At 41.2% G+C, this 27,811-nt stretch overlaps 1 long non-coding RNA gene across 8 annotated transcripts in view; it reads left to right on the forward strand.

Moving 5' to 3' along the window:
- LOC146812328 (uncharacterized) overlaps nt 1–27,811 on the forward strand; it is a 192,921-nt gene that overhangs the window by 62,573 nt on the left and 102,537 nt on the right. For 7 of the 8 annotated variants that reach the window (XR_014965905.1, XR_014965906.1, XR_014965903.1 and 4 more), the window contains one exon: nt 21,351–21,430. This is a non-coding gene — a long non-coding RNA (uncharacterized LOC146812328). Of the gene's footprint in view, nt 1–21,350; nt 21,431–23,088; nt 23,179–27,811 lie in introns of all 8 variants that reach the window. The other variant, XR_014965907.1, reaches the window with a different exon arrangement.

Raw genomic sequence — 27,811 nt, forward strand, 5'->3', positions numbered from 1 at the left:
TAAGGTTCTAAGGTACTTTAAGAGTATATGGTAGGCTATATCCTAGAACAGCTATAAGGACATGGTTCCGAAAGCTGCAGACAGGCTCAGCTCATGCTAGAGCACCATCTCACATGTTACCAAGCACTCTGCCTCCAGGATTGTTAAGGCCTGCCATAGGAGTGGCTGATGGGTACACATGTGTCTATATACAAGGTAGGTATAGGAATACTACACCTAAGCAAGGGGTGATTACACAACCTTGCCCCAGCTGAGTGATCAGCCAGTTGTGTCATAATGGAAGGCCAGCCAGGGGTGGCATAATACATGCTGCAGCCCCTGGTAGGCCTAGGGTACACCTATGCCCTGGGTACCTAAGGTACACTATACAGGGGCCAATAAGGTGATCCTTACCAATTGGGTTATGCACCTACAGTACATAGTATGAATTTAGAGCGAGAACAGCTGGGCTGTGGGTCTGATTGGCAGGCCCACAGCCACATCTAAGTCGAAAACCAGTGAAGCAAAAGCAAAAAGTGGGGGTGAACATAGAAAGCAGACCCTACTCTCCTACAGTCCGCGCCACCCAGACATATGTCCATGGCGGGACCAGGTAAGTTCTTAATAACCAGGAGATTAAAACACAAATCCGTGTAGGGAGCTCTGCGACAGACTAAGACAATGAAGATGTATCTGAAGAAAAGTTATCTCAGCCCACATAGTAAGCACTGGAATCTATTTGAAACAATGGGGGCTGTTGCTCACTGGAAGGTGAAAGAATTGTAATTTCAGGAATGTCAACTATAATTTTAACTGGTGGGGACGCATGCTCATTTTCCGCAGATGTAGAAGGTAAGACAGGCAATCAATAAATTGAAGATTCCACCCCCCACTTCATGGGGGGGTTATTGGGGAAATAGAAGCCATTGGATTAAGTGAAACATTCCGCCACAGAATGCTTGCAGGAATACTATCCAGTATCTGCCATATGGTGTAGCTTTACATGCTCAATGGAAATGTATTGATTTGCCTTACGACCAGGTAGTGGAGGCAGAATCTCAGTTCGGGTGCCCTTTAAACCAAGGACCGGAACTAGTGCGCGGTATGATGGACCAAGTTTTTTTTTAGTTCTCCACCTTCTCTCGGACCAGGTCACCAACTTTAGGAAGTCAGACAAACTGGAATCGGCACCACTGCTTCCATCGAAGAGGGCATATGAGCGCTCGCCAGTGATTCACAAGCCTTTTGTAGGTGCAGTTACATAGCTCAGTATTTATCTACGTCAAATGTTGTGGCAGCTGCCACAACGTCTAGACCACCAAGGTCTGGTACAAAATTTTAATGCCAAATAGCAATTTGTATGGGGCCCGCCCATCCAGAGATCTTCAAGGAAGATTATTAAGTTCACATTGGACTCCATACAGATGAGTTAGCCAGCCCCTACCAGTACCTAAAACCTTAGCTGTCAAAGATTGCTTTAGGTTGCATTTCACCCACTCTTCAACTGAGTTGCCCTCAAGCTGATATGGAGATGAGAATTGCACCTGCACCCCCAGAAACCTCATAGCTTCCCAGTAAGCCGTAGAGCCAAAAGCTGGACCTTGGTCTGAATGTAAGGTGCCACAGGCAAATGTCCCTACAAAGACACACAAATCTTTATATCCGTTCGAGTGTCAGCACTGCATTGCGGCCAAACCTAAAGGAACCTAGTGCACAAATCCACTGCAATCAAGATATATTTGAAAGCATTATCAGACATTAAAGGACCGCTGTGATCAGATAAATGCAACCAAATGGTTAATTTAAAATGTAGAGTTGAGCATGTGGTGGACATTATACAGTAGAAGGTTTAATCTGTTGACAAATGTCACAGGAAAGAACATATTTACGTGCTTGCTGGCATAAGCCACAACACCAGAAACGTTGCTGTAAAAGCGAAATAGTGGCTGTTATGCCAGCATGGGCAGAAGCTACACCTTCATTAGCAGCCACTATCAAAGTCTGCGGTCCTCCTTCAGAATCAAACGATTACCAATGGATGGAATGGTTCCAAATGGAAATGAATCTGGCATTAAGTGATAAGTTTAGTGTGCAGGAAATCATTGGGGAAACAGTATTCCCTCCTTCGTAGCGGCAATGGCTGCCAGAATATCATCATCAATTTGAGTAATAGACCTAGTACTGCTGCTGCTGAGCATGTGGCTACTGCAGATTTGGCTGACTCATCAGCCAGAAAATTACAAACAGCGTGTGCTCCCACACGCTGATGACCTAATGTAGGGATAACGTGGCAAACTTTCCTTAAGTGCAGCCGCTTGGACCCAAAGCATTTTATGCTTAATTGTGCTACCTTTTGAAATCTTAAATCATTTTGTGTCCAGAGAAACACAGTAAAATGAATCGCACACTATAAGTGTTAAGACTTCTGGATCAACAAACTAAAGAGACAAAAACCAAAGCATCTAATTCAGCCAGTTGTGCCGTATAATCCCCCAGGGATTGTGTGTGCACCAAGGAAGATTTAAAATCCCTATCTACTATTGTGCCTGCCACAATTGCCCACGCTGCTGAATAAGCATGCTCCAAACCAATTGCTGGCTGTGCAGAACCATCAGAGTAAATTATACATTTGTACTGGTGTAGAGGGAAAAGCTATAAAGGAGGAGGATGGACATGTTCATATTGTAAAAACTCCAGTATTTGCAAAGAAGGGCCAAAGATAAAGTTGACATCAGCCGATGTCAAACTACTAATCTATTGTATCCAACGCGGATGCAAGGCTTTAGAATTCGGTACACTAGCTTTTGTGACTGCTTCTAAAGCAGGCACTGTTGAAGTCATGAAAATACGTTTATCCTGAGCCAGAGAGCATTCTTTGAGAATGCTGTCACAATCTTTTCTCTGAAAGAAAAATGCATCACAGCTTGAGCATACTAATGAGATTCCTAAGCAATAGGAATTGTGTCCCCCTGAATTGAAAGTTACATAAGTAAATATCAACGCACCAGGTGCAATGCCTATGACTAAATTGGTTGTATTGTCTCTTGTCAACAAGAATTGAGTCGGAAGCAGATCAGACTGCAAAGTCCTAAGGACAGCAATAAGTTCCGGAAGCCTACTGGAAGAAGAAAACAGGGTTGTATCGACGCATAAAGCAGTTTGATATGCTGGGCATAATCGGGAATATAAGTCCTGCCAAAATTTTTAAAACCCAGCCAAGTTTGCAATTTTTAGAGAGATGGAGATGGAGGTTGCAATTGAGCCCTTTTCTCCAAAAAGTGGGGGGGCCAAACCCGTACCTTCATTATTAAGCTCATAACCAAGGAATAGAACTGCCAAAAAGGCAATCTGAGACTTCGCAAAATTAAATTTGTAGCTTAACTTCGCAAAATTTGTGACAATGCGATCTATGCGCATAAGATGTGGCTTTATCTCGTCGTGCATCAAATAAATGTCATCCATGTACGAAAAGGCATCCGGGTCAATCGAAACAAGGCATGCCACAAACACGCCTGGGCTATTCTTGTATCCCATAGGCAATTTTGCAAATTGTCACTGATTGCCGAGAGCACTGAATACGGTAAAATCACGACTTTCAGGAGCCAAAGAGTGGCTGAAAAATCCACTGGAAATATCCTAAGTGGTTTTATACTTTTTCCAAACAATGTTGTTAACTAACACAGAGCTATGAGTGTTCTGTACAGCCAAGGTACTGTTCAAATGTCTGTAGTATAAAACTATATGATATGAACCATTCAATTTCAATATCAGAAAAAGAGGATTATTCATTGGAGAAACACAGGGTTTAATTACACCCTGATATTCCAACTGAGTCAAAATGTAACTTGCCGACTCTTTAGCATCTCGTTTGATTGGATTTTGCAGTTGGGGCTGTGGTGTAGAACGCAAAGGAATCGCATGTACTGGGTAATCTTTGTCCCAACCCGCCTGATTGTGATAGAATGCAAGAGCCAGGGCTATTGCCCACTCCTAAACGTAACCAATTTTAGCCTCATCAGGTACATATTGCAGAAAACCATTCTAGAATAACATCTAATCCTCTTGAGGATGATAGGACAAAAGGGGGAGGCCAATCAACCTCTGCCAACAAAACATCATGAGAAGATGTGAGTATCCCAAAAGACTGCCTTACCAGTACATTTAATATCCCCATCAATTTGGAGGCTCACTTCATAAAGCCTATCAGGAGGAGCAACACGAGTTTCAGCGGTTTCAATGGTAATGAGGGTCACTTGCTTTCGCATCCAGATGATGGTGGAGTGTCTGCCGTACTATGGTAACCACAGCCACACTGTCGGAGGGTTACCGCCCAACTCCTGTCTAGGAGGAGGGTTCTCACTCTCTGAGGTATACTTTGGAGTCAAAGCGGCAACTCTTTACTTAGAAAGGGAGCTCGATATTGAGGTGGTTCCTCCAGGTTGACTTTCACGTCAAACTGATGCTGTGGGGTCATGTCTTGGTTGCGTAGACTCTCCTTGTCTGAGATCCTGTTGCCCTCCTCTGCTGAATTGTTGATCCATCGATTACTGAAAGGAACGAGGATCAGGAACACAAAAACCTCTTGGGCGTCTTCATTTTAGAGCAGTCACTCAAATCAGATCTATGTTCAGAAGCGTCCGGTAGAGGCAAACCTGCACGAGAACCAGGCTTCTGTTGTTGCTGCCGCTGGTTCTTGTTCCAAGCCTTCTTCGGAAAGACTGGATGACCCTCTTTGTCAGGAGGGGATTTGCTTGTGCCTGTTTAAATGGTTGAATTCCCAAGCTATTGCGACCTAAAGATGTATACACATCTGCAATAATAATCGGCAACTATCTCTGCCGATACACGTCCGCAACCGCCGCTAGGTAATGACGTACTTGCAAGCCAACTGCCTGACATTTATTGTTGGTCAGAATCATATCCGAGACAATGGGGAACATGCCTACTTACTTCATTCCCAAATCCAGGGCTGGACCAGCCCCGTGTTCATCCTGTACCTTCAGAACGCTTGGCAGAACGCTTATGGAGGGGGTGCCAATGCACAGTGTATACAGAGAAGCAAACCCCGTCCCCCCAGGTGGTGCAGTCCGCTAAAGACTGAATCAGACCCCTCTGCATCATCCTTGGAAGAATCCTTTGTTTTTCAATTGGAGACATATGTGGAAAAACTGTCTCAAGCTGCTCAAATGTTTGTGCACGCCAAAATGGCATGTCATCACGATTTTGAGGAGCTGTGCCCATCACGATGTTAAACATGATGGGACTAATCAAAAGTCTTCCGCTGTGACCTGGTGGTGGAGGAGCAGCTCCGGCCGGAGCTGCCAGTAAGGCATGTGACCTAACGGTATGACACGTCTATGATGATGAAACAACTGTGCATATAAAAAATGTAGTTCTATTACAATAATATTGAGGCAATTTGGAAATGGTGTAAAACCTGCCAAAACAGGCAAAGTTGCCCCATCGATAGACAAGGGGCCCATTTGAACAAAAGAAACAATGTGTGGACGCACGCCAGTAAAGCAAATGGTATGTTCCCATGATGTTAACAGAACTTGAATCAATGCATATGGATGATAGCTGCTGGAGGAGCAGCGACAGTATATTCATGAAACAAATTATCATTCGCATCTCCTGTGGGAATTGTGAACCAAGAATAAAATAGCTCAAAGCTGTATGCTGAATCAGTCTCAACTATGAAAATGTTTGCCCGTTTATTGGGGACTCATTGTTGAGTTCAGTATGCTGTAACCATTGCGCAATTATGTGCCACAATAGCGACTTGTTATGGCATAGTAGAAATGGAGTAAAAGAACAAGCATAACGGTAGCGCAAAACAAAGGGTCAACACACCTTTTAAACTTCTATCTTGAAAAACCTATAGAAATAGAGAGACTCTACCAACATAGGAGGCTAAACCCTGACACCACGGATGTCTCTGGGAATCGGTGCGTGGGGATCGTAGACCAGAGCTACTCAGACGGGTGGGGGGGGGTGTGGCGGTCTCATCACTGAGTACCAGACCAAGCATTGGTGCCATGTTACAGTCTGCCAGGCTTTGGTTTACAGCACAGGAGAGTCCTTGAAAGACACTTAAGCTGAAAAGGCAGAGGAATGCGTGCCCCAACTTCCCAAGACTCCGTGGCCACCCTGGGGGTTGTGTCCCACAAACTGAAGACCTCTGGCTTAGAGAATGGAGATCTTGTCTACTAAGGTGTTTGGTGTATTCAATCCAATTTTGGACATATATTCGTAAGGATCATGGGTAAGGGCTTTTTGATCATTCATATGTATTTGTCATTTTATGGAATTTTTTTCCCCATTCGAAATCTGAATTTTATTCCTCAATATCTTAAAATTCAAGCCCACATAGTTGAATAGTATATTATCAGTGTAATGTCTTGCCTAGGACCCCAAAACATTGATAATATTCTTGGGAAAGTGACAGTGAGATGCAGTATGAAAAGAGGTTAAGAAACTTGTGAAATATCTCTTTACCTGTGGGCCGCATAGAAGATAGGATTCCTTGAGCAACTTCAAATGCCTTAATACCTCTGGCATACTTGAATCTTCAGCGATGTCGGGATTGTATCTATAAATTCAAAAGCTATGCGACAACCCACTGCAAGGAGAATGGGGTTATATTTTTGGAGGTATAGACACCGGCCCCACCTATTATTGTTTCGGTATATTCTAACAATTCTTGGCTCCTTATATTCCAAGGGCATCCCAGTGTTTCCCCTTTATTAATACTACCAGCTGTGATGGTTTGTTTTATTTGGTAGGGTGGGAGGGGTTGGTTCTTGGCATGTTAGACCTGGCAGCTTTGGCATGGTTCTGCCCTAACTTCTGGCCTTCAACCATCCTGTGTGTTACAGCTCTGTGTTGCTAAGATGACATTGGGTAGAGCTACAGTGAGAGCTAGAGGTAGCCTGAAAAGAGGGGTTTAGAAAATTCTAAGAGATGACTTTCCCTGGGGTAGCCTGGCATGCAGGACACCTTGTGCAACTGACCATGCCTTATTTTCTCTGGCCTACTTGAAGCTTCAGAAATGTCATATTTGGAACTGTAAATTTGAAAGCTACGTGACCACCTACTGCAAGAAGTATGGTGTTAGATTTTTTTGGATTTATAGACACCAGCCGCTACCTACTTTTTATTTGGGGATATTATACTGGTGATTGGCTTCCTATATTGCAAGGTAGTCTGGTGTGTTGCCCCTTCATAAGTACTACCAGTTGAGACGGCTTGTTTTTTCAGGGAATATGTGGTGTTGGTTATTTGCCTGTTGGACCCGGCATCTTTGGTGTGGTTCTCACCTAACTTTTTGCCATAAACTCTTCTATTTTGGGGGGCTTTGTTTTTGGTGGCTGTTTGTGTTAGCTCAGTATTTGGCATATAACTTTTTCATCCTCCCCTAACTTTTTGCCTTCAACCCCACTATGACTCAGTGTTTGGCATCTTAATGCTGTTGTAGCCACTAACTGAAAAACAATTACGTTAACAAAATTGTCTGAGTTAAGCCTGCCGGCATTATCATCTTGTACACATTAGTTTTGTGTTGAAAATATTTAATAAACATGGTTTTTAAACAACTTTTAGTACAAGGGGCTTAGAGCAGAGGTCTTTAATCTTTTTGATTGTGGGACCCCCTGTCCTCATTTTTTATGTATAAGGACCCCCCCCCCGACAACAATTTCTAGAACCTAAAACTTCTTATCTACAACGATGAACACCTTCAATTCCCATGGCCAATCATTTTTACGGTGGGGAAATACTATTACATGGTGTTTCACAAACCAAAGCTTTGTGAATGACTGTGGTTAGGTGTCAGAGGCTTACCACTGTGCAGTACCATGTGTTGCTGCTTCTTAGTCACTTTTGAACCTATTGTGAATAAACAAATATTTTTTGTTAAAATTGGCAGATTGTATTAGATTGATTGTGGCAAATGCAGCAAATCTATAATTATCCTAAAATTGCCGTAGCTATGCATCTATATATTTCCGGTGGTCCTGGGTATAATGGCTGTATGGCATGGGCTGCAACATTAGTGCAATGCATCCGAGGAGAACCCTTTTTATTTCATGAGATGTTGATGGCTTGGTGTTTACAGCTGTATAGGACTGGAAGTCGCTGAACATCATTGATCATACTTAAAACATACCATTACAATAATTATTGATGAATTGTAAGGTCCAAGTAGGATGCTTTCTGTAATTCTATGCAGAAAGTGGTCTCTTAATCTTCTTTCATACTGTTTATCTGAAAATGTTTTATTTTTAGCATTTTGAAAACAGACTATTATTATTTAGCAAAAACAGACTTCTGGTTATAATATTTTGCTGCTGTTGTTGACTTCGGTCAGGTTTCCGAGGGCTAGAGGGCTTTGAAAGGCTGAACATGGGGCAGGGTAAAAGATGTGGTTAGAAACAGAATATTCTGTACGTTTTTTAGGTGTTTCGCTGTCGGGTAGCTACATATAAAATTCCGGGCAGCTTAAATGAAAAATATAAAAGGTTGTTAGTGGGTAATGTAATATAGTATATTATGAAACCTTTATTAGTCAATGCACTCCAGAGAGCCACGTAATTTAGTCTTGGATGGTGCAGTGGGGAATAGTGACTTGTGTTTTGCCGGGACTGCTCAGGAACAAAACTATGCCTGGGACCATAGAATCTAGGCATATAGGGACTCTGGCACCATACTACTGCCGAAATCTAATTAGCTATAATGCCACACTTGCCCTCCTAGCCTTACCAGAGAGTCAAGTGAACTCACAACCTAGAACACAACACTATAGACGCACTCTGGGATCATGGTAACAGGACACACCCTTTTGCTCTCTCGTTCATATTTTTCCACAATAAGATGAACAAGAGACACAAAGGAAGTTTTATATTATTTATTTAAATAATCATGGCCAAAAATGCAGTATTCGTGGCACGATTAGGAAACAAATGCATTCTAAAAATACAGTTAGCACGGTCAATAAACTGTATACCATGAAAGACCCTGTGATGTTATAGGACAGAGTAGCCTAAACTCACTCCCTTACCCTTCTACTGAAGCAAAATGTTTGTCATAGGTCTCTGGGATTAGTGGTGGATCACGTACCTTAGCATACAAAGATAAAAATGTTCCATCTCGGTTGACATAGTGCTCTTGTCTCACATTTCACTCCATGTGTGTTTTTTGGACCTCTGTGCTCATCTACATGACAAGCCATGTGCTCCTAAACAGCAGCATTCTTTTGTTATACCTAGGTGCTAGTGTCTGACCAGAGAAAATACCAAGGGACATTGTTGTTTAACCTTGTCTATGGTGTGCTGACTAAATCCCAGGAAAAGAACAGAATGTGAAAACACATGCAGTTTCTGTTTGAAAATACAATGTGCCACAAAAGAAAGCATGTTTATTATAGTAACGTGTTGTTGCAGAACTATGCGCAGGAAACCAGGACCTCGGTGTGTAGGGGTGTACCAGAAAACCCACCTCAGTGCCCAGAACCCCTATTTGACTAGTTATTGTGTCCCATTCATTCTCCGTACTATAGCGAAGCTACCAATGATTAGACATCCTAGAACATGTCACTCCGACCCTCTCAGGAATCATGGGGAAAAAGAACACTTTTGTTCGAACACTCATACCTGTCCACAAAGTGAATAAACTGACACGGTTATTATTTAAAAATTTTATTTTAACTAACGGGCTCTATAATGCAGTAAACAAGCCAGTACTAGCAGCAAAATGCATAGGAACAATATAATCAGAATTGTTACAATTCAATATAGCAGAAAAGGGCAAACCATATTATAATAACAGTGGAAACAGGACTACAGCGCCTTACCACCCTCCCCGTGCTATGAGCAAGTTTATTATAATTATAGAAGACCTCTGGGCTTTGTCAGGGGGACCCCGTACCTCCAAGTGTAGATGCAAGGATTTACATCTCAGTACAAGCACAGCTCTTCTTAGTTGGAATGATTTTCTCCAAGTTCCTTTTCCAGACTGTAATGACCTATATTAAAAGCACCCGAGTTTCAGTATTGCTGCTGTGTTCTATGTTATTTCTATGGGCGTGGGAGTGACCCAAGTGAATCAATAGCATACATTGTTTTTCGACCTTGAACATGCCTTGCAGACGAGGAGCACAGTATACAGCAAGATGTGTGAAAGGCAGACAGTTCTTATGTGAAAAAGTTCAAGCGGTATATTTACGAGAAGAGAACCATGTAGGACCACGTGCTACAAGCGGCAAAATGGCAGCCTAACTTATGCGAACTCAGCAATGTCCGCAGTTAATCCTATGTCCTCACTACAGTGTGCAAGAGAAAATGCAGCCAACGGTATGCACAATTTGGCTAACTAAAGGAAAACTTTAATGGGCCATGCAGGAAACCAACGACCCCCTCACTTTGGTTAAGATAATGGCACAAAAGAGAATACCAGATGGAATATATATATATTGTTAGAAGGTAAACCTACTCAAGGCATAGGTATAAATATAAAAATTTCATAGAATGAAAATTGACAAAAGTGTCAGTTTGGAAGAATAGTCAAATTATGGTGTTTTGGAAGAATCTATTGTGCTATTCATCAATTTGAAGCGCAATGACTCCATTAAAGGAGTCCGACTCCACGTGCGATGTTTGGTCTATTGACCAAGCCATGACCTCCAAGGGACAAACATAATCCCTGATCTCAGCCGATGCTGAGACAGTTGCTTGGCAACCAGCATCCTTGTTAGTGGAGCCTAGGTCTGGTGGTCCATGTGCTGATGCACATCTTTCTCCACTGGTCTATGGCTCAAAGCTTGCATTGTAAAGAAATCGGTAGCCCAGGGAACAGTTTTGAAAATGGGTCACTAAGGGACTCCTCAACCGCCCAAAATCTGTGGTAGCAGGAATTTTCAAAGCTTGGCAAATATCCAGTGCCCATTCGAAGGGACATCAGATAACAATGAACATGGGTTGCACACAGGTAAACCAGACTGGTCATAATGTTAAGGACCAATCAAGATCTAGTTCTTGTAGTAACATTCCAAAGAGCTGAAGCATACTCTCATGGTATTGTTGAAGCGGTAACAATTTCAAAGTGCCCGCAAAAGGAACATCATTGCATAGAAGCAGGCCACAAATAAGGAATAACAGCAACAAGAATCCCTGAATATACTAGAAACAATGGAGTGGATAAAATCCAACAATACTCCAAAAACTGTCTGAAAAGAAGTATTGAGGACAGAGCCTACAACTTTTAAAAAGTGGGCGAGGCCAGTCATACTAGACGCACTACAGATTTAATGTACTAATTTTCTGAAATGCAGGGGAAGGTTTGTATTTAACAATGACTGTATTTCACTGTAAGTTCTAGCTACCCGGAATTTGAAGATCTTGCAGGCAGGTGTTTGAGCTATGTACTATTGCAGGCGGAGAGGGGAAAAATACCTTGTTGCAACAAGTAACTAACTGGAAACTGACAAAATATATGGGACTCCAACCTGCAAGCATCTCTTGATTGCTCAGTATGAGGTAACTACCAATCGAAAGTACTGTTATGTGAGAGAGAACTGGAGGAACTGGGATTCCCTTTAAATAAGCCAAATTGGGCACCAAAGTGTTACAGACGCCATGGATTTTAACTTGTTTCCAAACAAGTGAACGTCCTACAGTAGTCGTGTTTTTCTTCAGTTATAAAAACTTCATTGCTATAATGCTCACAATGATTTGTAAAGGGTAATTACCATAATTCATGTATGACGCTGTTCCCAAGGGGTTTGTATCTACCTATGGCGAAATGTTTATTGGAAGCAGTGAATTAAAATGTTGAGATGGGGCGTGAAATAAAACTGTGTAGTACCCACACCGCTGAAGGTGTCTCAGCTATATTAAATGGGAGTTGTTTGAATTTTTCTAAATGCAGCATTGTGCATCTGGGTCTTTCATGGCCATTAGTTGTTTGAGTTAAAAGGTGAAAAACAAATCGGTACATTTCAAGTAATGCCAAGAAGCTCGCCCATTCTTAAGTGTTTGAAGTGTGTAGCTAAACTGCATATTAGATCTAAGGTCACTTTACCCATAATGTGCAGTGTGACATGTCAACTTTATAATATCCATAACGGATGAAACACTGTTCAAATTGCTAATACGAGATGACCACATATTAATACTATTATTGACAACAGCTAGCACTTTTCCAAATTATCCTGGTCAGTTTGTCTTAAACGTGCAGCAGCTTTCATTTGGGATAGTTCACAAATTTCATTAGAAGTAGCATAAATAAATCTTTTAGCACGTGGGGCTTTAGATCCAAAAAGAATCGGATTTCATGTCCTCAAGTAGGAGAGAAAAAAAATGTTGTTTCACTGCAGACAGGATTGTATGTTCCAACAATAGTTGAAACATTTTTCCCACCAAATAGGTGGTAACAATACTATAATGTTCTGACTGGGGATATCTGGCATCAGGTCTGCTTGATTTAAACCCAGGTGTGGAATTAAGAAAAAAAAAGCATGATTAACTTGTATCCATTGGCCACAATAACCACTCTCCTGGACTGGAAAATGAGGAAATAAAGCTGCCATATGCCTTTGACCTCTTCTTCAGTATAATTTGCTAAACTCACCCAATTTCACTGAGGGCAACTAAAAGAATATTCGGGATGTTCACTTCTCTAATTTTTGCCAAATCCAGAAAAGTAGCCTGTTGGGTTGTTTACTTTAGGAAAATAATTAGTTTGGGAATTAAACAGGCTAAAAATAAGGTTTCTGTGCCATGAACCTGCCAATACTTTGTACCCTAAATAGATTTCAAATCAATTTTGTCCTTCCAGTTATCATAACTTTTCACAGCTAACTGATTAAAGAACATAGTTGTATATATGTTTAGTTTGAGTAAGCATATTATTTTGAATTGCCACCAAGGAAATTTATGAAGGGAGGTATGAAGTGGCATACCCTGTGAAATATGTTTACTTATATTTTTGGAACTACCTTAAGGGGGAGTTGGACAATAATCCAAATGTGTATTCTTAAAATGGGGATGCGAACACTAGCTCCGTGCACCAAGTGATGTCCATAATGATGGTAGCAGAAGATAACCACAAATTGGAAGAATTCTGGTTTAGATTTCTGATTCAAAAACCGTATAATAGTCTAATTCAGAAAACATAGAATTTAAAGTATCAATTTTCAAATCGACTGAATGCAACCCCGATACTATTACATCACCCATAGAAATTTTGAACACTTATGGTATCTGCAGGATCGCCATAGAACCAAATATATCGAATGGAACTTTATCCCAAACACTTCCATTGGTCACTGGAATGGCTAAAATGTTAAGATACTGGTCCCTTTTAATTTTATACGATAATGGACCGAGGGGCCAGCACCCTGTCAACCAGCTCTGTAGTAGTACGTTCCAAGACATAATAGCCATTATTATGTAAGAAATAGTCACAAATCCAATCCACAGGAACAAGGAAACAAAGGGAAGTATGATCCTGACATGTATCCAATGGGGGAGGGGGGGGGGACTAGAAAAGTGCGTTTTAACTAAAAAATAAAAAACAGTCTCTGCTGAAGATGTGTACAAAACAGAAGAACTGTCCCAAGTAGAATGATTTTGATCCATATAATGCCTGGAGGTACTTAGCTGGAAAACAGGAGGCTGTGACTCAGCAGTTGGGCTAGAAAAATCCCACTAAGTATTTGCCAATGGCGTGACCATGGGGGACCACAAATAGGTTTGCAGCGGATGCCACGTCTTCACCAAATTGGATCTGGGACAAAGCGCCTCCCTCGAGCCCCGATTACTGCCAAAAACTCCTTAGCATTTAATTTTTTTGCTATTTTAAAGTGTCTGTGTGTATGCCGATATTTTCTCAACCACACACCTTAGCGCATGTGTAGGTACCACATTGGTTTTTCACGTGGCTTCTTTCACCTTTCGCCACTCACTTATAACGTTTCTGGTCCTGAAGAAAGCCCCGTTAATCACACAGCGGGGGCTGAAACATGTAGACTGCCACACATAAGCCAACTTAAAGGTAATTACTCCTTAAATAGTTGCACCACACACTTTAACTATATCCTGAGCCGCCAGCATTAAAAATAAAGGCAAGGATTCTCAGAGGTATTTTAAACTGTAGAATATTACATCACATCACACTTACGTACCAACACCAGCTCCGCTGTCGTAGCACACCGGGGGGCATTCGGCTGCCCGGTTGGGACCCCAATTATGAAGCATGACACCAACTAGTTTGGTGTGTGAGGGGTCTTTTAACAACACCTAATGGGTCCAAGCTCATGCTACAAATAGTGACTAAAGTAATTACATACACATAGTGGGCCCATCCACATTGTTTAAGTATAGCACTCTTCTGGGGAACAGGACGCGCCCCAAAATCCTCTCTCTCCCATTGATTTTTCAAGGATAGTTATATACGTCATCCATTGTAGAAGGCTGGATAGAAGAAACAGGCAGTGTTAGGAAAATGGTCAGAGGGTTACTCAGCCCCCCCCTCCTCCATCGGGGTGTATCTGCATGGGTGGTGCTCACAGGCCACAATTGTAAGTCTTGTGTAAAAGAACCTCCATGTCAACTATTTAGAATAAGCCTCAAGGTGTAGTTTGACATGTTCAATAAAGACAAACCGTTTCAGGATACAAAGACAAAGTGGTGGCAGAATAACTGTTAATGTTCCTTGGACTCCAAGAACTAGAACAGGAGCCTAGTACATTGTTGAATTCCTTTTCGATTGCCACCTTCTATCGAACTAGATCTCCAATCTTTGGAAGCCAACTGGAATTTAAGCTTCACCACTAGATGCCAAAAAGTAATTCATACGTGGTCTGCCCACCCTGAGATCTTTTAGGGAGGTGATTTAATGCTTGTTCAACCCCATAAAGATGGTTTACCAACCAAGCCATGTAACTAATGGTCTAGCCATTGAGTACTGCGTTAAGTCACAATATATTATCTCCACATCAGAATTACCATTGGATATATATATATATATATATATATATATATATATATATATATATATATATATATATATAAGAAAAATGCACTTGCACACCCATGGACTTCATTGAATCGCCTGAACAGAATGCAAGTCTGTAACAACAGTTCGATCTTCAGCCAAGCGATGTGGACAAACCTAAAGCAATCTATAGCAAGAGTACACTGCAACCAAAATATATTTGAACGCATTATATGAAATCAATTGGCCACAATGATCTAAGTAAAAGCAGACAAAAGGCTGGTTATAAATAAAGATGTCTGTTGTGGACGAGACACAGTGGAACTTTTGATATGTTGACAAATGTCACGTTAAAACATATTTCTGGTCTGTTGGTATAAACCTTGCTGTAAGAGCGAAATACTGACAGCCACTCCAGCATGGGTAGAAGCTCCACCTAGGTGGATTGCTATAATTAAATCCTGACTGCAGTCTGCATTGGGGATAAAACAATCACAAACACCAGGAATTATTGCAAAAGGAACACTTTGATCAGTTAAGTGATAGGAGTATTTTGAAGGAAAGCGCTTCAGTAAAGCTGTGCCATTTTTAAATGCCTTAACTGCCTACAAGATCATTATCGATACAAGTTTTAGAGCGTGTTACTACTGCTATTTTAGATGTGGTTACTGCAGATTTGGCAGCTTCTTCAGCCAGAGTCTTCCCTACAGCGTGTGCTCTAATAAGTTGATGACTCAATGTATGTGTAACATGAGTTTGTGACAACCTATCCTTTAGATCGGCCACTGTAACCCAAAGCAGTTTGTGCTTTGAGCTACCTTTGAAATCCTTAAAATCAAGTAGACAAAAATGGAAGTTAAAAGACAGTACACATTAATAAGAATCAAATAATAAGTGTGGGTAATTCCGGATCCATCTTTTTCCAAGAGAAAGGAATAAAGCTTTAATTTCAGCCAACTGCACAGTACAGTACCCAACAGACTGGGTGCAAGTAATTGGTGGGTGAAGAATGCCATCTGTTCGTAGTCCCAATACCAATGGTGCATGCTGCGGAATACTGCTGCTTAAAACCTATAGCAGGGTGAGCAGAACCATCAGTGTAAATGTTTGTTCATTGATCAATGGGCAAAACTGAAGAAGGTAGTGGATAAAGGTATTCATATTGTAAAAATTCTTGAGGTTGCAAAGAAGGGACCAAGACTAAATCTACATCCATGGCTGTTAAGGACATAGCTCTATGTATCCATTGGGGATTGAGGGCCTTTGTAATAGGGATGTTTGCTTTTGTGATAGCCTCGAAGCCTCGCATAGGCAAAACGACAATGTTTACCTTGAGCAAGTGGCTGTTCCTTCAGGATCACCATCTGTACTGCATTTCAGATTTTTTTGGTAGAAGAAAAATGCATTTCTGTAGGAGAATATAGTTGTGATTTATATGCTATGGGTGCAGTTTTGCCTTCATTAAATCTTAAATATGTAAATCCCATTTCACCCTGCTCTACCCAGATGACCAAGTTAGCGCTGTTAACACGTGTATGTAAGCTACTTGTTTCAAGAAAACTAGACTGTAAGAACTGAGTGTTGCAATGTGTTCTGACGTCCAACAGGAAGTGGAAAAATCAGGACTTATAAGGTATAAAGCACTTTAATGCAAGGTGCATAATCGGGTATGTATGTCCTGCCAACATTTAAAAAATCCCATAAGAGACTTCAATTATTTTTTAAGTGTGCATGGAGGCTGCAATTGAGCAAACCTTTCCAGAAAATAAGAGGCAATACTTTTCCTCTCATTTTTAAGTTCAAATCCTAAGAAAAGGACACTGAGAAAAGCTATGTAAGATTTGATGAAGTAAAATTTGTAACCAAGTTCAGCAAATCACAAAAACATTGATCCAGGCTTGCTAATCTGGGGCTCAATTCATTATCTAAGATAGATATCGTCAACATAGGAAAGCGCATCAGGGTCGATCTCGTGGAGAATCAACACAATGCATGCCTCAAAGACTCCTGTACTGTTTGTATAGCCCATAGGAAGTCGGAGGTAGCCCCCCTGTCAATTGAGGGTGCTAAATGCTGACCTTTCACGGCTCTCGGGAGCCAATTTTGACTGAAAAAAACATTGGAAATGTCCAATGCGGTTTTGTAGTTCTTACTGATGATGATATGTATCAGTATCGTACTATGGGTATTTTTCACTGCAAATGAGTGACCATGACTATTCAAATGTGTCTAATATAATCCTATACGATAGGAGCGATCAGGTTTCAGAACGGTAACGTTTTTATTAATTTGAGAGAGAGTGGGTTCTATTATTGGTACTCAATTTGGAAAGGATTTCTATACGAGAAAATTGGCATCCCATTTAATAGGATACTGAGGCTGAATTTGAAGAGTAGACCGTAGAGAAATAGCATGTTAAGGGGAATCCTTATCGCAATATGTGTGAATATGATAAAGAGCTGGGGCCAAGGCAAGGGCCCATTTAGATGCATATGAATGTTTGACCTTTGTCTGGGATGAGGTGTGACAAAGAAGAGAGAATAACATTCTCACCTTGTGGACAAGCAAGAACAAAATGACCAATTGACCTCCACAAATAGAACATCATAAGAAGTACTCAAGTTGACCCCAGAAATTGCTTTAGTGGTGAGTTGGATATCACCCTCAATTTTGATTTCCAAGTGATAGTCTGTCCGGAGTGGCTACGCTGGTGTTGGTGGTTTCAACTGTAATGAAGGCATCCATTTCTTTCGTTACAAGAAATTTGTGGAGATGCTGTCTGACTATGGTGACATCTGTCGCACTGTCGAGTCTCCGCCCAACCACGGTTTAGTAGGAGGGTTTTCAGTCTGTGGCGTACCTAGCTGTCAATGATACAACTCTTGAAAGGTGATTTATATGGAAGAGGCCTGTCCTCCTCTATCTTCACATCAGACGAGTGGTGTCTGTTTTCAGTTGCACATACTATCTCTTGTCTGAGATCAGATCGCCCTCCTCTGTCGTACTGTTGGTCAGATGATTCCTGAAAGGAGCAAGGAGAACACATCTCAAACGTGATAACTATCAGGCGTCTTTAAATAGTAACGTCTCTGAGGACTCTGGGGATTGAGTACCTCCATGTTATCTTGTTTTGTTTGTTGCTTAGGTTTATCCCACGATATATTAGAGACCAGTGCTGGCCTAGTGTCCTTATTAGAACTATGCTTGCCAAGAGATGGTATGGCTCGTCTTGTTTCCAAACAAGGAAACTTCCATCACAACACAGTCATTACATCATAATGATTTTACAATGCATTTTGCAGAATACATTACAATGCATGCCATTACAATGTGTTTTATGGCAAGTTTAATAGGTAAGTTTTTAAATTGGAAAAATGTTAAAGATTGATGTTTAGTTTGTTTTCATTTTAATACCTGCGTATTAATTTAATGTTTTTATTTAGTTAAACATTTTTTAAAACTCTTGGAGGGTGTACCCTCCATAATGAGATGCTTGAGAAATAGGGTTATTGGATGGGGTAGTAAATTAATGCTCTGGTATTAATTTTAATTGCTGGGCATTAATTGCTTTGATTTTTTTTTTTTTTATACTGTTATATTTTTTTCAAATTAGAAATAGTTACTATTTGGTATTTATTTTTACACATTGGTTGTTGTTAGACCTGGCACCTTGGCGTGAGTCTCCCTTCCACTTTTTTGTCACTGTGCCTCATGTGTTTTGCTGGTGTTAGCTGCTCAGAGCACTGTGCCACTGCCAACCAGTGCCACAGTGCAAGTGCTCCCTATTTAAAATGTATATGTTGGTTGGATTCCATGATTGGCGTATTTGGTTTACTGTCAGACCCCAGTAAAGTGCACCAGGAGTGCCCAGGGCTTGTAAATACAAATGCTGCTGGTGGGCTTGCAGCACTGGTTGTGCCACCCACAGAAGCAGCCTGGTAAAATGTATCTAAGGTCTGCCATTGCAGAGCCTGCGTGCAGTCTGGTACGGTCATGCTGACTGGGCAAGTGCACACACTTGCCAGTCCCTAAACCTTCCCTTAACTTCCTATCAGTCACCCCTATGGTAGGCCCAAGGGCAGGGTGCATTGTAAGCATAAGGTAGGACAAGCCCTGATGTGTGTGGCATGTCCTAATAGTGAATTACAGCCATTTTTGTTTTTCTCTATTGTAAGGCTACCTGTTCTCCATAGGCCAGAATGGGCTGTTAGAATTGTTACATTCTATGATCTTAACAGACCCAGGGAACATGGTAGAAATTCGAGTTTAGTATGCCTGAACTCAGAATAATAAAATACAACTTTTAGTAAAGTTTATTTTAATATTCTGTGTTTGCAAATACCACTTTTAGAAAGTTGGTATTTGCTTGCTTGACCATTTCAGCCCACCTCTGCTATGATGTGTATCTGCCTGTCTGGTTGTGTGAGTGACAGGGCTGGGGAAACCCAGAGGAGCAGGGCTAGGTAGCCTGGTGGTGAATAGGAAGATTGGCAGTCAGATGGGTGGGAGGAGTACACATGGGCTCTGAATAGGGTTGTGCTCTGCTGCCACAATGCTGGCTCCACCTCCTGCAGAGCGGCTGATGGCTCTGCCCTGCACCCTGAATAGAAAGGCAGAGTCATGTCAACAAAGTGCTCAAGAACTGGTTTGGACTGGGCAAAGGCCCCTCCACCCCAGAGGAACAAAGGAATTAGGGGTATAAGTATTGGGACCCTGCTCCCAAGAAATTAGATCCTGCTGAAACAAGAAGAACCTCTGCCAGAAGAGAAGGAACTGGGAAAGCTGTAGGAAGAGTAACTGTCCCTGACCTGGGGGATTGGCCTGCAGTGGTTCTCTTGCTGCTGAAGGAGAGGAGAAAGACTTCTAAAGACTTTGCTTCAACTTGGGCTTTAAAAAGATCTGCAAGGGCTTGAACTGAGCTTGCCCCCTGAACGAAGTCCCAGGACCAGTGGACTTCACCCCCAGCTCCCCAGAGTCTTTTTGTAGTGCCTGCTGCTGTTGGGCCTTCTGAGGGACTGCGTGTCGCAAGGAGCTGGAAGCGCGATGCAAGGAAGAGAAGCGTGCCACCGTCAGAGCCGCTGTCGTCGCATCTTGCAAAGGGTGTCGCCGCTGCAGCATCGCATCGAGTGGAAGCGTCTCACAACATCATTCCGGAAGTGTCTCGCAACGCCGAAGAAGCGTGTCGCCATCGCAGCCATTGTAGTTGTCGCATTGCACTGCAACCAGAAAAGCGCCTCGCATCCACGGAGAAGCATGCCGCCGTCGGAGCCGCTGTGGTCGCATCTCGCAGAAGGGGTGTCGCCGCTGCAGCATCGCATCGAGCGGAAGCGTCTCGGAACGTTGGAGAAGAGGGCCGCTGTCGTCGCATCTCGTCAAGGGTGACGCCGCTGTAGCTGACGCGTTGAGTCTTCTCGCAACATCGGAGAAGCGGAACGCATCTGGAAGATCCCGTCTTTATTTCTTTTGCACCAAGAACTTCAATGCATCTGCATCGCTGCAACACTTTTGTTGCCCTGCATGTCGCATCTAAGGTACATTGACTTAAAGTGTCGCATTTAAGAACTTAAGAGAACCTAAGCAATCTTCTACCAACTAAGCAATCGTATTGTGTATTTTTAATCGTTTAATGGTCTTGTGATAATCCTATATAAAGTATCCTTAGTTTTAATATAAATACCTGTGTGGTGTCCATTTGTAGTGTTGTCACTTGGTTACTGTATGTGTTCACAAATGCTTAAACTATAACGCTCTGAGATAAGCCTTGTCTGCTCGCGCCAAGCTACCTAGAGGGTGAGCAAGGGGTTGTTTTAACCCCTTACCCTGACTAGAGGAAAGGTTCCCTGCTTGTCACAAGTACCTACCTGTGCCAACCAGAGAACCCGGATTCTAACAGTTGTTATATATATTTTTTAGAAAATCCCCAAAATACTCTTTGGTGTGTACCACGGCATGCGATATGTGGGAAAAGAGGGGTTTGGGTGGGAGAGTGTGTTACTTCTCGAGTATTAATTTTAATACCAGAGTAATTTTAAATCCATTAATAAATACTGCATTTAAAAAATGTTAAGCATGGGGAGATGTAATACCTCTTTCGTATTTAAATAAAACACCTTTTCAGATGTGGGAAGAAATATAGTGAAATTATTTTTAAAAACCGTATTAAACGTATCCATATAACTTTGATAATTTAAACAAATAAACTGTGCAATACAATTCTGTGAAATATAATAATAAATTACATAGTTTAAATTATTTTTTTTATTAAATTTCTTTAAAAAAAAGAATTATCAACATATTGAAAACAAATTTTAGAAGTACTTTCACGTGCTTTTCCATTTAGTTCAATGGGAGAAATTTTCCTTTTTCCTTTTTACTTTCAGTTCACATATGCGATTGTGGGTAGGTTTCTACAGTCGGTGAGCCTTGTGATAAATCAGAAGTAAGGAAGAGCTGTGGTCAGGTAAGTCAAATTAAATGTATTAAACAGATTACAGGTGGCTTACTTCATTGTAAGGAGAGATGAGGGAAGTAGTTAGATGCAAGTTAGTAGTAAAATTGATTTGTTTACGGTTTTAAACACTTTATCATTCCACTGCAGCTATAGGTTGTAGGCCCACGTTGAGCTTATTGTTTTTTTCATTCTTTGGGGAAAAAACACATTTTGAGAATTTGATGTTTTTAAAACTAAATGAGTGTACAAGATATTTTAAAATGTTTTTTTGCAACATGGTATTAAACTTTGTATATGGTATGCATGGCACTAAAAACATGTGAGAGTAAGAATTAAATGTATGCCATAAATCGACTATTGGATTTTGCTGACATTTTTTATTTGTTTCCTGTTTAAAACAAAACATTTGGACTATGTGCACCATTAGATTTTGGGTCATCGCTTCAATGGATATTGATTGGACCATGCTCTGGATAAAAGGATTTGTTGTTGCATTTTTGTTTTCGTGATTTTGTTTTGGAGGGGTTTTTTTTTTTTTAGACTCCGCAGTAATGTTCCCATCAGTTTTGTTGGAAAGTATGGCTATTACAATATTTCGTCTTAGATAGCTTACAATGGGATTTGGATACCTTCATGGAATATGGATTTGTTACTTTCGATTATCGGAGCACTCAAGGCTCTTTGTGAAGTGTGGTTATTTATAAATCAACAAGAGTTGAAGAAAATACAACTTCAGGTAGAAGCCAGACATTCCTTCAATTACGAACAATAATTTCTAAAATGTGAAACTAATTTCTTCAAAATAATGCAAAACAGGAAAGTAAGATAGAATAGCTGTTAGTGTTTGTATGCGTGCAATGTTGTCTAGGTAGTCTGAAGCAATCTTCAACAAAAACTGTTGAATTTGACCCAATAATCGCTTGAACATTTCTTTAGTTCTTTTTGAAACACGTGGGTTTAGACTACCTATCACTGAATGTGCTATTCTCATTTCTTGAAAACTTTGCTCCTTCGTCAACATTTCTAAGACATAATTAGTGTCGGTGAGGTTTTCAAATTGATTTGTTGAAGGAGTTGTCATCTCTTTATTACATTATTAGTCTTTGCACCTCCCTCTTAAAAGGTTGTGTAACAGTTCCACCATTCAACAGGGAACCTTGACTTCCTCATGCCACCCGATCTGTTTAGATGGCCAATCCATGTGTTTGCAAAGTATTTTAGTAAGGGGGCCAATTTCTGATTCAGTAATTGATGTGTGGAATTCATCCACACTGTCAGAATGTAGAACGCATAATTCAGTTAGTTTTTTTCATTCATACTGCAGTTTACTGTCTGAAATATATAATCCTCAACTTAAGATGTATTTTGGATTTTCTCCAATAAGCATTTGAAAAGTGAAAAACATCCTTGAATTTGAGTATCTGGATATAATTGTGTAATGGTAATAGATTTGGAAATACCAATCAATTTTTTAGGACTCTTATTGAATGTTTTAGATTTTACCACTGTAAAACTTTCAGTTGATGTTTTCTTATCAGGGAGTAGACTGTACACTAAAGGAACAGTAGTTTTATTGATGTTGACATGAATAGTGGATATTTGGGTGAATTAATTGGGTGTGTTGTTAAAGGTAACCTTCATAATGCAAATATCACTCTTCTCCAAAGGTACAGGTCTATGGTGTTTTAAGATTAGTATCCTCTTCAGAGGGTTTTTGCTGTCATGCCAAAAAAAAAGTTTCATTCGTAAAGGTTATGGTAAGTTCAATGGCAATGTTATTGTTGTGGTTGATTTGCTTGTTTTTTTCTTTTGTATAATTCTGCAGAGATTAAATATTGTGGGCATAGAACTTGCTAGATACATAGGAATGTGTTCGGATACCTCCCTCAAAACTAAGCCACAGGGTTCATAGGCGGGGGATGCTGAAGTTTTTATTTGTTTAATGTTTTCTCTAACCTCAATCTACATTGCAGAGTGGTTATGCTCTGGGGTTTTTTCTTCAACAAATTTACCAAGAGTAACTGCTCTGCCTGTGCAATGGGCTGCATAATACTGCACACAACTCCAATGATTCCTGGGCACAGTTATTCTCTACTTGCAATAAAGATAGCCACCATACTTTAGCAATCGATTGCCTCTGTTATATTTGATGTAGGTTGCCTCTCTTCCTGTTGCCATATTGTATTTTTCTGTATAACAAGGTAGGAAAAGTAATTTTGTTTTAGAGTGTTTACAAATAGAAATGTTTATTTGTTAAAACTTGACTGCCTATTGATGTTTTTAAGAACATGTTCTTCTGTTGCTGGACTTTGCTAACTATGATTTTGCACCATGATTTGTAGTTGATGCCTGTAAAAAGAGACTGGTTCTTAAAATTCGTAATGTCTATCTATTTTTACCTTTGTACGTTTCTTTAGTCCTTTGGTGGTTCAGGTATTCTTCCAGTAGATATTGTTGTGGTACATTACTCCCTTCTGGGTGTGGTTGTGCCTGTAAGAAGAAGTTGACATAAATAGAGAGATTCAAAATGATTGTTATCTACAGCACAACATTTAAAAAAAAAAATTTGCTTTTTTTTTTTTTTTTAACTGATGTTCGTTTGTGTTTTTGTTGGTGCTGAAGATACTTTTTTTGGTTTGTTTGGGGGTAAAAAAGCATGTTTTGCAAACATTTTACCCCTCAAGGCATTTATCTTTCAAAACAATTCATAGGTAGTTTACCCCGAACGAAATTAACAATTGCAGGACTGATAAGATGAGCTGCAGGTACTTGAATTTGTCCTAGCGGGGTAACCCTAGCTGGCCCCGCCAGCAACGCACGTGCAATAAATTGGGTTATATTTCTATATAAGTTAAGAATAACATTATGTAAAGCACATATCTGCAACAGACTTGTATAACATAAATCTGGATAATGGGTTTAGCCTGCCAATGCATGCCATGTGGCACCGTCCACACGTAAGGAGCACATTCAGATTGTGCCAAGAACCAGGGGAATGGTGCCAAGAAACAAAGTCTGGTGTTCCCAGACCGTAAGTGCAAATTGACAGAAAGCAACAGGAACTTGAGGAAGGGTGTATTCGTGGAATGTATTCGCGTCAGTAGCCTGGAAAGTGAACTAAGAATGGGAAACTTCAAAGCGGAAAGCTGCATCAGCCTCTACAGCAAAAATCACAGCTGCTCCTGCATTAGTAACTCCGTGTTGGATTAAATGCGGAGTTACTGCCCCACAGCAATTAACTGGAATAACCACGGGTCGAGCCACAGTTAGGCGACAAAAGATTTGAAAAGTAGCACAATGAGGGCTTATTAAACCTTAATATATTTGTGGCAGAATCGGTACCTCCGCATACACAGATGGTCTACATCTTGGTTGACGCAGGGCTGCTGTCTCAGAAATTGCACTCCATGTGTGTTTTTTGGGCCTTTTTGTTCATCTATATGACTATGTGTGCTCAAACCGCTGCCTTCTTGTGTTTTATCTAAGGGCTAGTGCCTGCCAGAGAAAATAACAAGGGACATTGTTTTTTGCCCTTTTCTATGGTGTGCAGTCTAAATCCCAGGAACAGAACACTAAAACAGATGCAGGTTCTGTATGACAATCCAATGTGGCACAAAAACAAGTGTGTTTGTTTGTTTGTGCAAAAGGAAAATGTGGCCTACAGCATGCACAATTAGGCTAACCTAGTGAAGATGACCATGGGTCATGCAGGAGAAACTCAACAAAAGCAATGTGAAAATGAGTCCTTTTTGATACTTGCATTACACACAGTTGACGAGAATGCTACAACATGTGCTAAACATTTTACAATAAATTGGTGCTTATAAAATATAGATTTTAGTAATACCCAGACTGTACATTATGCTAATTTTTTTTATAACTGTTCCTTCAACACATTAGGTATAGTAAGCACTGTGTAAATACGATGACAAATCACACAGTTCACAGCTCAGTAATCTCTTTGCATGACCCCTCAAAAAGAAGTTTCAAGAGATTCGATCAATTATAGCGACTGCCACCTACCAAGCATCCTCTAAATTTGCCAAAATCCCTTCACAATTGCCAATTAAGCTGTTGTGCATATTTGCTTTTCTTTAAGACAAGCAGCACACTGGCAGAAAGACGTGTTTAGCTGACTCCCAGGTGTTGGTTTTCCAGCACAGGAGAGTCCCTGAATGACACTTAAGCTGAGGAATACACGCCCCACATCCCATGACTCCACGGCCCCCCTGTCTTCATTCCCCACAGACTGAAGACCTCTGGCTTAGAGTATAGTGATCCTGTCTAATAAGGTGTTGGGTATCATCAATTTAAAACAAATATTCATAAGAATCCTGGGTAAGGACTTTTCGATGATTCGTGTGTACTTGTCATTTTATGGAATTTCCGAGGTCTGAATTTTATTACTCAATCTGCAAATTGATGGCCACATATTGAGTAGTATATTAAACCTTCAGAAAAAGTCCTATAGATGTGTGCCTTCCCTGGGGGCCGTGATCGGCCCCAGGTAAGCCATATGTATAAAAAAAATATATAGAGTACGATAGATGTCTTTGTCTCTGTTGCCAGTAGGTAGTTATAGTTGGGACCTAGTTTTCATAGGAAAAGCGTTTTTTGATTTGCCAGTATCGTTGGCGTCGTTTGACGAATCTTTGTGAAATTTTCAAAACTAAGGGGGGGGGGGGTCTCCGGTCAGCTCCTGTCTTAAAAGATTTGGTGCAATTTATCAAACGGGGGGCTGAAAAAAGGGGGGTCGCCAAATTCGTTTTCTCATGTTAACTTCCATAGGAAATTTTGGAGGAGGCTGCAGACCGAACTGCTGAACGGAATTACACCAAATTTGGCAAAAAGGTAGCTCTCGGTTCAGAAAGACTTTTTTATTTTTTAAATGGTGTAAATTCATTAGAGTAGTTTCTGAGAAAGTCAAAAATAAAAAAACAATATCTGGTGGCAGCGGTGGATCCACGATCCCCCCTGGATCACAAGCTTGTCTCTGATTGACTGCCAACACTTCAAACCAAGAATTGTTGGCACCCATCTTGTGACTTGGTAGAACCGAGTCACAAGAAAAAAGGTGAAAAAACAAGATAAAGGGGCAGGATAGAAACAGTGACTCCCCAGGCCTGCTCAGGGGTCCCACAGGGACACTCATACACCCACTCATTCTTCAATCCACCTTTGCGAATCTACTTATAACATTCTTAAACTTTCAACAATCACCAAGTCTCTGGATGATGTCATCAGTGATGTCACCGACCATGCCATGAGTGATGTAATGTGATATCAGCAGTGCATTGCAGGGCGCGAGTTGTTGTTAGCCCAGCTAACTAAGACGGCCACATTTCTCTGGTTTTGTATGAGTGAATGTCCAACTAACTATAATGTACCTTAAACCTGTGTTTTTTTTCAGTGAAATATATATTCACCAAGTATGTCCCAAACTAAGCCGCATTCTGCGGCAACTGCATTCAATCCTATTGCTCTAGTGGCTTCACAGGTGAAAGCAATGCATGCTGGTATTGGAATCTCTGTAATTGTTACTTTTACTTTACCCTCCAGTGGGTTTTCATGATGCCACAAGTCATTAATTGTACTATTGTTATCCTCCAGTGGATTGCTGCTTAGCACTTGAATGATTTTTAATTTCAAAAGTTGACGTTCCGTACACGGTCTCAACAGTAACCCTGGGCGTTGTGGGGCTACGTGGAGCATCTCGTAGTGTGGCCAAATCTGCGCACACTTGCGAACTCCGCGTAGACCCACTACGTGCCGTCCGCCTCCCGCCCGCATTTTAAAATAATTTAAAGTGTTATAAAGTAAGAAAGTGCCTTTCCTGAGGTGCGGCATCCCGGGGCTCCCTCTTCCTGGTTTACCCGCAATTTCTTCGTCACAAATGCGCATGTGCGGGCGCCGCACCTCAGGTAAGGCATTTTCTTACTTTAAATTATTTTAAAATGAGGGCGGGCGGGTGGCGGGCAGCTCCGCTCCGCCGCGCCGTGTGTGTAGTGCTGCCTGCTACGCCTACTTCGTGGACCACGAAGCAGGCCGCACTACGTACACTCCGTGGGCGGATCAGAGCACTACGCCCACCACTACTCAACAGTCCAGACCACGGACCGGTCCTCTTTCACGGTGGTGCATGCTTCACGGCTGGACAGCCGTAACAATGATCACCATGTATGTCCTAAATGAAGCTGCACTCCTCAGCCCAATAGAGGGAAATAAAGGGCATTGTGTTAAGCAAGCAGAATCTGTCTCAGGGCTTTGCTGTGGGGGGCCTAAAGAAGTGTGGCTGATGTAATTAGGGGTGTTTCTTTGGAACAAATGAGCTTAAAATCTGTGCGTAGCTTAGTGTTCTGCCGGACTGGTATTTTGCTACTTCTGTCATGG

Source organism: Triturus cristatus, chromosome 7 (assembly GCF_964204655.1).
Source record: "Triturus cristatus chromosome 7, aTriCri1.1, whole genome shotgun sequence".
NCBI lineage: Eukaryota > Metazoa > Chordata > Amphibia > Caudata > Salamandridae > Triturus > Triturus cristatus.